Source organism: Mobula hypostoma, chromosome 6 (assembly GCF_963921235.1).
Source record: "Mobula hypostoma chromosome 6, sMobHyp1.1, whole genome shotgun sequence".
NCBI classification, from domain to species: Eukaryota; Metazoa; Chordata; class Chondrichthyes; order Myliobatiformes; family Myliobatidae; genus Mobula; species Mobula hypostoma.
The window spans coordinates 72467721-72479908 of NC_086102.1; the positions used below are offsets into that span (position 1 = coordinate 72467721).

General features: G+C 40.3%; 1 protein-coding gene across 5 annotated transcripts in view; it reads right to left on the reverse strand.

The window, feature by feature from the left end:
• Positions 1-12188, reverse strand: part of cnksr2a (connector enhancer of kinase suppressor of Ras 2a) — a 554785-nt gene that overhangs the window by 353706 nt on the left and 188891 nt on the right. The gene's annotated exons all lie outside the window — the stretch shown is intronic.

The window sequence follows — 12188 nt, forward strand, 5'->3', positions numbered from 1 at the left end:
GGCCAGGACAGGCAGGTTTGTGGATCTTGGGTAGGAGGTAGAAACGGGAAGTGCGGGGTGTGGGAACTATAAGATTGGTAGCAGTGGATGGGAGATCCCCTGAGCGGATAAAGTCGTTGATAGTGTGGGAGACAATGGCCTGGTGCTCCTTAGTGGGGTCACGATCGAGGGGTAAATAAGAGGAGGTATCCGCGAGTTGTCGCTGTGCCTCGGCAAGGTAGAGGTCAGTACGCCAGACTACAACAGCACCCCCTTTATCAGCGGGTTTAATAATAATGTTAGGATTAGTGCGGAGGGAGTGGAGAGCAGAGCGTTCCGAAGGAGTGAGGTTGGAATGGGGACAAGGTGCGGTGAAGTCGAGACGGTTGATGTCCCGTCGGCAGTTGGCAATAAAGAGATCCAGAGCAGGCAGAAGACCAGAGCGGGGTGTCCATGAAGAAGAGGAGGGTTGAAGACGGGAGAAGGGGTCATCGGTGGGGGTGGAAGAGTCCTTGCCGAAGAAGTAGGCTCGGAGACGGAGACGGCGGAAGAAAAGTTCCGCATCGTGGTGAACACGGAACTCGCTGAGGTGTGGGCGAAGGGGGACAAACGTGAGGCCCTTACTGAGAACAGAACATGGAGAGGGAGCTAATACAGTTGCCTTTGGAGTCCCAGTGCTGATTATACCCATGTCTCTCACACAGCTCTGAAGCCGCACAAACTGTGGTCTGCCAGTCAGGTTGTCCATTAACCAGGATACCGAAGTCATGCCGAATCTTCTAAGGAAGTAGAGGCGCTCTGGTGCTTTCTTCATAATTGCATTTACATTCTGGGCCCAGGACAGATCCTCTGAAATGATAACACCGAGGAATTTAAGTTGCTAAACCTCTCCACCTCTGATCACCCATTGAGAACCGGCTCATCGACCTCCAGTTTACTCCTCCTGAAATCAACAATCAGCTCCTCAGTCCTGTTGACATTGACAGGTTGTTGCCGTTCCATCACTCAGCCAGATTTTCTTTTTTTTTGTAATTTATTTTTTATTGAAGTTCCTCATCAAACAAACATTTCCATAAGAAGTATTTCAGATATTGTACATATATATCATATAATTATATTTGCCACAAATCTCCACATAATATTTATCTGAGTTATACACTATAGAAAGGAGAGGAAAGAAAGAACAAGAAAAAGGAGAAAACTATGTACAAGTAGGGAGTGATCTTTTTTTTACAACATATTCATTGGTTTGTGAGAATAAAATCGGGCCTATGAGGTGTTATGTAAGTTGAACTATTTTTCCCAGTATGAATCAAATTGTTCCAACTTATGATTAACAGATGCTGTTACCTTCTCCATTTTGTAAATGTCCATTGTAATTTCCATCCATGCATTTAAAGTTGGGCTCTCTGTGATAACCATTTCCTGGTAAGAGTCTTTTTACCAGCCACCAGCAGTATATTCATTAAATATTTATCTTTCAACCATTCTTGAGGTATATACCCAAAATATATGGTCTTACTTTCTAAGGGTATTTCACATTTAAAAATGTCTTTTAGGGCATTGTGTATCCCACTCCAATAGTCTTTGATAACGGGGCAATCCCAGAAAATATGTTAATGGTTTGCCATTTGATTTTCACAATTTAGTCAGCAAACAGGGAGGTTCCTATCATAAAGCAATTTCTGAGAGGGTGGAATAAAATATCTTATCAAGTTTTTCCATCCAAACTCCCTCCATTTCTGTGAACTGGTACACTTCCATTGATACCTCCATATTATTGTCCATTCTTCCTCAGATATAATTATCCCTCCTTCCTTCTCCCATTTTGCTTTAATGTATGAAGTCAAATGTGCTTTAAGATTTGACAAACCCTTATACACGCTTGAAATGATGCTACTACCGTTATCTAAATTATATGCTTTTCTAAATAGCTCTATCCAACATGTACTTGCCTTGGTTACATTTTTAACCCTCCTATTAGCATACTGTCACATCTATCGATACCAATAAAAGTTTAGTTTTTCTAATAAGTGTTTCTCTTTAAGCATTTCAAAACTGAACAGTGTTCCTTCTTTCATTATATTGCAAAGAACCGTTATTCCTTTAGCTGTCCAGTCCTTAAATCCAGCATCCAGCTTATTCGGCGTAAAATCTGAGTCATATGCACACCATTTAAGAATTGCAATATCTCCCTCTAGTTTATATTCTTTTATAATAGTTTTCCATATTTTAAGAGTCCATTTCACCCATGGATTATCAATAGTATTTATGTACCTTTGTCGGTTGTTATCAGCCAAAATTGCCTGTATGGGAATGGGAAGTATCCCCTCCTCAATGTTTTTCCATTGAGCGCCATATGATGGGTTGTACCAACATATCACAGCTCTCAACTGTGCTGCAAAATAATAATCTCTAAGAGAAGGTAGGCCCCATCCCCCCTTTTCCTTGGCTAATTGCAAAGTTTTGAGATGAACTCTAGGCCTTTTACCGTGCCATATATATCTTGATAACATTTTGTTCCATTCATTGAATTGATTCTGATTAATCACTCTTGGTAGAGTCTGAAAGAGATATAATAGTCTGGGCAATATATTCATATTAATAGATTCAATCCTTGAACTGAGACTAAAAAAAAGGAATTAGGTTCCATCTTGTTATATCTTCCTTAATTTTTTTATATATAGGTTGATAATTGCATTCTGATAATTTTGACAAATCTTTTGGCATAATGATGCCCAAGTATTTCAAAGACTCTGTTTGCCATGCCCAGGGATATCTACTTCCAATTTCTCTTGGTGGGCTATAGTTATACGAAAGTAATTGGGTTTTATCCATTTTGATCTTGTATCCTGATAATTGACCATCTTGTTCAAAGGATTGCATCAATTTAGGTAAAGAGTAAGTTGGTTGCCCTAGATAGATCAAAATGTCATCCGTGTAACAGGCTAATTTATGCTCTGTCCCTTTAATAGTAATTCCCCTGATATCTTCATTTTGCCTGATATATTGAGCTATGATGTGAAGAGTGGCGGTGACCATGCCCAACCCTGCCTCGTGCCCCTTTCTAGGGTAAAACTATTTGATAAATATCCATTGATTTTAATCCTAGCAGTAGGGTTGTCATATAGTGCCTGTATAGTTTTAATAATTGTGTCATGGAAACCAAATCTATGTAAAACTCTGTAAACAAAATTCCAATTAACCGAATCAAATGCCTTTTCAGCGTCCACGCTTATCACTATTGCTTCGATTTTATTTTTTCGTATATGATCCATAATGTGAAGTGTCCTTCTTATATTGTCTTCTGTTTGGCGTTGTATAAAACCTGTCTGATCCTTATGTATCAGTATGGGTAGAAACCTCTTCTAATCATTTGGCCACGATGGAGGTAAATAATCTATAATCTACATTAAGAACGGATATTGGACTAAATGACCCACATTCCATTTTATCCTTGCCTTCTTTCGGTATAGCTGAGATTATCGCTTCCTTCCAGTTGGGTGGCATTTGTGCCTTCTTTAGAGTCCATTTCAGTGTGGCGAGTAAGACAGGAATTAACTCATCTTTAAATTCTTTGTACCACTCTGCCGTATACCCATCTGAACCTGGTGACTTGCTTAATTTAAGCCTACTAATTGCAGCTTTTAGTTCAACTTCAGTTACGTCAGCAGTCATCGTTCTATTTTGTTCTTCACTTAAAGTGGGTAACTCTAGAGAATTCAGGTAAGTGTCAATTTGGGTTATGCTTCCCCCTGGAACTTTGGAATATAGAGTTTTGTAAAACACTTCGAAAGCTTCTTGAATTTCACAGCTTATTTTTTATCATTTTTGTTCCTGGATCCCTAATGCTATGAATTGTATTTTTTGCTATCTTTTTCTTCAGTTTCCACGCCAGTATTTTCATAGACTTAGATCCACTTTCATAATGTCTCTGTTTCAGAACATCAAATTTTTCCTGATTTCTTGCGTAGCCAAGCTATTAATTTCATTCCTAATTTTTAAAATTTCCTCTAATGTATGCTGTTTCAAATTCAATTTGTGTTTTTTTTCTAGTTCCTTCAGCCTATTTTGTAATTCCTCTAATGTTTTATTCTTTATTTTTTTCTTATATGAAGATATCGCTATAATTTTCCCTCCTAAGACAGCCTTCAGAGTATCCCATAGAATGGGAGGTGCAACCTCTCCATTATCATTGAATTCTAACTAAAGGCCAATTTCTTTTTTAACTTGTTCCTTAAAGTAGGGATCATTGAGTAGACTTGAATTTAGTTTCCAAATAGTATTCTTTGGTTGTAGGTCAAAATCAACAGATAAATATCTAGGTGCATGGTCACTTACATCTATTGTCCCAATTCCACAGGTGTTTATTTTGTCTTTGTCTTTTCCAAATGTTATGAAATTGTCTATTCTTGTATATACAGAATGGGGGGCAGAATAATAAGTGTAATCCCTTCTGTCGGGGAAAAGGTCCCTCCATATATCAATTAAACCAACATCCTCAAAAAGTGTATTAACTCTCTTATGTAAGGATTTTGTTTCATAGATTTTTCTATTGGAAGAGTCTAACTTTGGTCGTAATTATAAACTTAAGTCTCCCCCACATATCAGGAGACCTTCTGTTTCTGTTACCATAATATTAGTAATTTTCTGAAAGAAACTAATATCACTTCCTGGAGGTGCATATATATTCAATAGCGTAACTGAATTTCCATCTATAGTCCCCCTTACCAGAATATGTCTGCCCTTCTTATCTCCCATTTCAAATACTTTTTCAATATTTAGCTTGCTTGAGATGAGAATAGCAACTCCTCTCCTATGTTCTGATTTATGTGAGGAGAAAAACAAATTAGTGAAGCCCATTCTCTTTAGCTTTCCATGCTCATTATCACTTAAGTGAGTTTCCTGTAAATATACTAAATGGGCTTGTTCTTTTCTCATTTTGAATAGAATTTTACTGCATTTGATTGGATTTAACAGCCCATTGACATTAAAAGAAATTAATTTTACTTTATCTTTAGCCATGTGTATTTATCTGTCAATATATCATTGAAATTAGCAGAATAAAACTTAATTGATCTACTCCCTGAACAAATAAGAACCAAGAAACGCAAATAATAAAAAAAGGCAACGAAGGTGTGATTCCAAGGCTGAGGTCTCTAGTAGATGACCCTGGGTTGAGCTGGAGGAAACAACTAGCCATGGGGGATAACCCCTCCCCCCATGAGTTGGGGGCCCCCATTACAGTACCCATAATAGTAAGTGAAGAAGTCTATGTCCATTACACAGAAAAGATTTCTCTGTGTATTCCTCCCATATATATATTCTCATTTGGGTGGGGAAAAAAGAGTGAATGAATGAATAAAACAAATTGAGTAATATAAAATCCACGTTATAATAAGTATTTCTTGAAATAGGTATAGCATCATCTACTTTTGCTTCCGTTTATCTTATCAACACTTTTAAAGTTAGCCAAACCTTCTGGCTCTTCTGGAGGGGGTGAGGGCTGCCTTCGGAAAACTCACAGTCTCTTCCTGATATTCTTTCGCCCTCCTCCCGTCCCCTGCTTTCTCGGTTCTCTTACTATTTCCCAAGCAGATCGGGATAACTGCTCAGCCAGGCTTCCCCTCGGTTTGATCACGCTGACGGGCAGCCCTCTGCTCCTCATGTCTGTAGTCGGCTCTTCCACTGTCTGATACGGTTGCGTACCATCTTCATAAAACACCCGCAGTTTAGCAGGGTACGGAGTTTGGAATCTAATCTTTCCTTGATGTAATACTCGCTTTGCTGCAGAGTATTTTTTACGTTTCTGCAGGACCACCGGGGGGGGGGGGTAATCTTGATCGAAATATATTAATATTCCGTCCAAAAACACCATCTTCTTACCCCAGGCGCTTCATAGAATCTCCACCTTGGTATTGTATTGGAGGAATCTAATTACTATTGAGCGTGGCTTATCTCCTCTGTCTCCAGTAGGCCTCGGGACGAGCGCACGATGCGCCCTCTCAATTTCAAGCTCCGTAGTGGAGGGAATCTCTAGCATGTCCCGCAGCAACTTTCCTACAAACTCCATCATAGACAAACCCTCCGCTCCTTCGGGAACATTGTATATTCCTGATATTTTTTCGTCGTGATCTTCCCTCCTGGTCAATCTGTTTACTTTCTTGTTGATTTAATATTTTTATTGTCTTCCTTAGTATCCATTCCACGTTTTGCACGCGATCTTCCACCTTCTCAATTCAAGTCTCTGCCACCGCTATTTTTTGATTGACATTGGCGAGCTCTAACTTGATATAATTGAGTTGCTGTTTAATACCTTTTTGAAATCCCCGTATCTCTTCCAGAATTTTTATCATATTTGCTGCTTCGCCTGAATGAGGCCCATCGTCAGCCCTGCTAGCACGCGTTCAGGTAGGAGAGCCGCGCGTTGCCACTCTCTCATCCATAGGCTCCGCAGTGATGCTTTTTTTATCTCCATTCTTTTTCCCCATTCTTGCCCCCCTTATCAATTCAGATATTTTCGAAAGATCTTATATTTGATGGATTAACAGGGCAATATATGCGTTTTTCTGGAGGAGCTATTGATTTAAGCTGCCATTCTGGATGATGACGTCACCGGAACCACTCAGCCAGATTTTCAATCTCCCTCCTATATGCTGATTCATCACCTCCTTTGCTTCAGCCAAAGACAGTGGTGTCATCAGCAAAAGTAAATATGGCAACAGCCTGTAGGTAGCCCCCCTGGCCACCCTCAGGGTGGCTCGGCTCGCTGTTGTCTAGGAACTCCACCATGAAACTCTAATGCTGGAGTGTGCCACTGGCAGCTGTGAAATCATGCAGCACTTGATCGAACATACTGAGGCTGTCCATTCATTTAGATTATTACCACTTGCTTAAGTCTGTTATTGTTTGGGCAGCGGATCAAACCAAGGGGTTTACAGCTGTTTATTGGGGTGATGCTTGTTGTAACACACCACACATGATGATGTTTAACATAGAAGGTCTATGTATGATACAACTCCTCTTCACAAGTGCTAGAGTCACATACATCCAGTATGTTGACCTCGAGGGAGCCGCAAATTCCAGGCCAATGAAACTACCTAACATTTCAATTCAGCACGAGAGTGTATGTGTCTGGGATCTTAAATGTTCACATTTTAATTAAAGTAGAATATCTGTATTTACATTGCTTGTATGCTGATAAAACTTATTTAGGTACAATACACATAACAGTTTCTGCATGCACTATGTCCTTACAATTAACAAAACAGGTTGTTTCGTGACCGACAAAATCAAAGACAGAATGTGCAATATAAGGCAATAAAAGTAGGGCCCAAGCAAGCTATGGCACTGTGAGGCCCTCCGTTGGTCAGGGTCAACTGTCTGCCTCCCAGCTGTCTCTGCGATACGCAAGCCTGGGCAGCAGGATATGGAGAGCGAGCTGTTGCCTCCTCCATGCAGCTGATGAATCCAAGGAACAGCCGAGACCAATACAGTTTGGCAAGAGTGGCACTGCATGAGTTGCCTGTCAGCATCAAACTCAACTTAGGGCTGCCTTAGGGACTTGAGCTCTGGATTTTTCCTCAGGGTTTACTCTCGAAGCCTCCTCCACGAGTAGGTACAGACATAAGGAGATCAGAGTTTTCCTTTTCCTAGATGAGCTGCCAACCACGGCTGACAAGCCCATCTGCCCAAAGCCAAAGTGATTGGTTTTAAGGCACCAGTAACCCGCCTTTGCCCTTTCTCCTGTCAGTAGAAAGGGCTTTGCTGGGCTTCGTAGCTAAGCCATAAATGAAGGCCAGGAATTGGATTTGGTTGTCAGAGGACATGTGAGATCACACCATTGGGAGCATTTAATAGGTAGTGGGAGCTTATCCCCATTACCACTCCTGGCTAAAGCAACCTTAAGGAACTGTACCATTAGATATAAAATATTTAGGCTCAATTGGGACATAGCAAAATGGCTCAATGAATGAGAAAATTCCGAATTTCTGAAAGGCAGTTGTTAACTAGGCTTTGAAATAAATGAAAGATATTCAAAGAAACTCGTGGAAGAGCTTTAGTGAGAAATTGACACAGTAAATTCACCCTGCATTATAACTAATGTTTACCAGAGAAAAGGTCAGTTTTTCAGCAGTTAGAATTCCATTTATATGTTATATGGCTCAGAATGTTGGACAATATCTAGTAACATGAGGAAACGAATTGTAGCAGCAGAGATGTGGTTTTTGAGGAGGATGCAAAGAATATCATGGACAAAACAAACATCTAACGAGGATGTCATGAACAGAGCAAACACAAAAGGAGAAATAATGTATGAGATCATGAAAAGGCAACGTAACTTCATTGGACATGTGATTAGGAAAGAGGAGTTAGAATGCACGGTAATTATGGGAAAGGTTGAAAGGAAGAAAGCAAGAAGAAGACAAAGACAAATGATGATGGAGACAGCAGCCAGAGAATTGGAAATGAATACCAATGAATTGATACACTTCACCCTACACTGGAGTGTGTGGGCCATGGCAGTCAAAGCTCAAACTGGGCATGGCACCTGATGATGATGATGATGAAAATTCCATTATTCCTGGGGTGGTTAACAAGCAATGTTTTAAAGAATAAACAAAAAGAAAATAAACATATTGCATGGAAAAACCTGAATTAATAAATTAATATTTAAATATTTATAGCTTACAAAACATTTTAAAGAAATTATTTTTACAGAGGATGATAGAGCAGTTACTTATAGGGAATTATTCTGATGAAACATTATATTTTTAGAAATAGTTACTTGGCTTGTTTATCAAACATTTTTTTTCATTTTTGTGTGAATTCAGGGTTCTTTTAGAACAAATTTACATTTTATTGTCACAAACAAGAGAAAATCTGCAGATGCTGGAAATCCAAGCAACACACACAAAATGCTGGAGGAACTCAGCAGGCCAGGCAGCATCTATGAGAAAAAAAGTACAGTTGATGTTTCGGTCCTGCCTGGCCTGCTGAGTTCCTCCAGTGTTTTGTGTGTGTAGTTTTTACATTTTATAGTGATGACTTGCTGTACATCAGAGAATTAAAAGCAGTATCCAGAGCTCTTAAAAATGGCATAAACCAGCCCAAATAGACAACAGTATTTAAAACAATGCTACGATGACCTGAATGTTCACTTTCTGAAGTTATGATGATGATGAAACATAACCCAAATCATAATCTCTGCCAGGCAGATTAACTAGAGAAACAGTCTACTTCAAGTACCAATACAAGGACCCACTACTCAGGGGGTTTGGGGACCGTGATGAACTTATCCCCAGTTGCGATGTTGAACCACAGAAATGCAGTACACAAGGCCATTTGCTATTCAGATAACACATCATGCAACAACTGACTAGTTCTGATTGTTTTCTTTGTGTCCAGTTTGAAGTGCTCTGAGCCCATTGCCTGCTGAAGTTGCACTCATTGGAAAATTAAAGCAGGAACTTCCTATCAGGTTTCGCCCGAATGCAGGTGCTGCTTTGCCTTGATTTATCACATTTTGTTATGTGTGATGGGCATGGCTGTGCATGCTGGCTTTAGGTAATGAACTGGATCAACATCTGTAAATAATTGTCATCAAACTGAAAGCAGTGAACTGTGATGCCTGGAACATCACTTATACACGTTGAAAAATACAGTGTACGCCGGAACTTCTATTTAAAAAAATTGCTATTGATCAGCTTCTATAAAGACTGTGAACTTCTCACAGGTCCCTAGTCAGTGGGAGCCATGCACCATTACCTACCTCTCATTCTTGTTTCTCCTGTCCCCTTTGGTTTTGAATAGTATAACTCTAACCGTTGTTCTTTCTAATCTTCACCACAGCTACAAGAGCATTGACCCATATCTCATGGGTCAGAGTGTGAATGATGCAAGAGCAGCATCTCAATTTAACATTCCCAAGGTAGATGAAACCCATCTATAGCGTGGGTTAAGGAAGGTCAGATCAGCAAATATATTACCAAAGGAGGAACAAGCTTGAGTACAACAATAAAGATTAGCTTTATTTGTAACATGTACATCAGATCACACAGTAAAATGCATGGTTTGCATCAACGACCAACACAGTCCGAGGATTGTGCTGGGGGCAGCCCACAAGTGTCGCCATGCTTCCAGTACCACTTAGCATGCCCACAACTCATTAACCCTAACTCTTACCGTACATCTTTGGAATGTGGGAGGAAATCAGAGCACCTGGGGGAAACCCAAGTGGTCAGGGGGAGAATGAACGAACTCCTTACAGACGATGATAGGAATTGAACCCTGATTGGTGATTGCTAACACTGTAAAAAGTTTCAGTAACCACTACACTACTGTGCCACGCACTGTCGCTATTTCTTATGGTCTTATAAATAGTGGGCAACATCCTGGAAGAACTTCCCTACCCCTTTTTGAAATACTGCCACGAGAGCTTCTTTCTCAGTCCACCTGAACAGTCAACTCTCCTGAAATCAACATTCACTTGCCTTCTGATTACTTATGTGATCTGGGCAGCATTCATTGTCCGTCCCCAACTATCCTTGAGAAGGTGAGCTGTCATTGTTGTGATATGCAACCACTGCATGGTTGGGTGAGCATTTTCAGTATTTAGTTCCAGGGATGATGAATAAACATGCAATAATATTTCAAAGTCCATGCCGTGTCTGATTTAAAGGGGAAACTGCTGGTGGTGGTGTTCCCATGTGCTCTTTTTTCTCTCAGTGGATGAGATCATGGGCTTTTGAGATTCTGTCCGAATATAGGGTAGCTTAAATAAGTTAGTAGTCTTACAGTCTGCAGTCCAGGTGAGCTGATGAGAATGAAAATACATGTTGTGGATGGTTTACCAATCGAACTGGTTACCTTGTCATGGAAGGTGTTGAGTATCATGAATGTTGTTGGAGCCACACTATTTACATCTGTAAGTACTTGTACATTACAGGAGCTGGAAAAGCTTGGGGACCGGTAGGTGATACCCAACCTGCTTGAGTAGTCACTGTGTCTATGTGGCAGATTTCAGTTCATCTTCCAATCAATGTTGACCCTTATGATGTTGATGGTGAGGAACTTGCCAAGAGCAATGTCTAGGGCATATGTTTTGAATCTCGCTCAGTAGGGATAGCTATTACTTGAAATTGAAGTGTCATGGATGTTATTTGACACATTGGGCCATCTGTTTTACTGGCAATGACAGATTATTTTTTCTCTGGCGTTTCAAATGAAACTGCATACCAGTGAATGTCCCCATTTCTAAATTGGCGACGTAAGGAAGGCCGCTGATAAAGCAGCCGAAGATGGCAAGGACCAGGGCACAATATTGAGGAACTCCACTGGTGATTTCCTAATTGATGACATGAACTTTGTTGTTGCCCTAGTGCCCTCTAATAAGACCATAAGACATATAATAAAGAGCAGGTTGTAATCTGCTCCCTACAATAGTTATTTGTAAATACATTGCTCCCACTGTTTCCTATCGCGTGCAGCACTCCACCTTGTATTATGTTTCTGTGCATAAGGCACTTTGTACTGCAGATGCCCCAGTCTTAGGTGGTTAAAAGGAACCCATGATATTTCCAGGGGAAATAGGAGAATTGCCCCCATTGTGGTGCCAATACTTGTTCTCCAACCAAAAGTAAGTCTGATGATTCAGTCCCAGTCACATGTAGGAATATGCTGTGTGAAAATGTCTTTCCTATGACCAAGTCTAATGACCATTACAACTCCAACAGCATTGGACTATAATGGCCATTACTCTGGTTGTAGACAGTTATCTGGAGGAGAGGCTTTTGTACATCACCTGAACAGCTGACATGGAATTTGGACTCAGAAACTGCTGAATATACTCTTGTTTAATCCTCTTTATAGCTCGAATGTTCTCTCCCAACTCTTCTACATAATCACAAATAACTATTGTAGGGAGGAAATTACAACTTGCTCTTTGTTATATGTCTTATGGTCTTACTAAGGAAACAACAAATACCAAGTATATTAAGTTATTCAGAGTAAGAAGCCTACTCATCTTTTTTTTCCAGTCCTGCTGAAGGATCTCGGCCTGAAATGTCAACTTTACGCTTTTCCGTAGATGCTGCCTGGCCTGCTGAGTTCCTCCAGCATTTTGTGTATGTTGCTATCTCTCTTCCCCACCACCCGCTCCAGTTTTCCTTTCAACCCGATACCCGGCAATGGACCACATATGGGTAAAT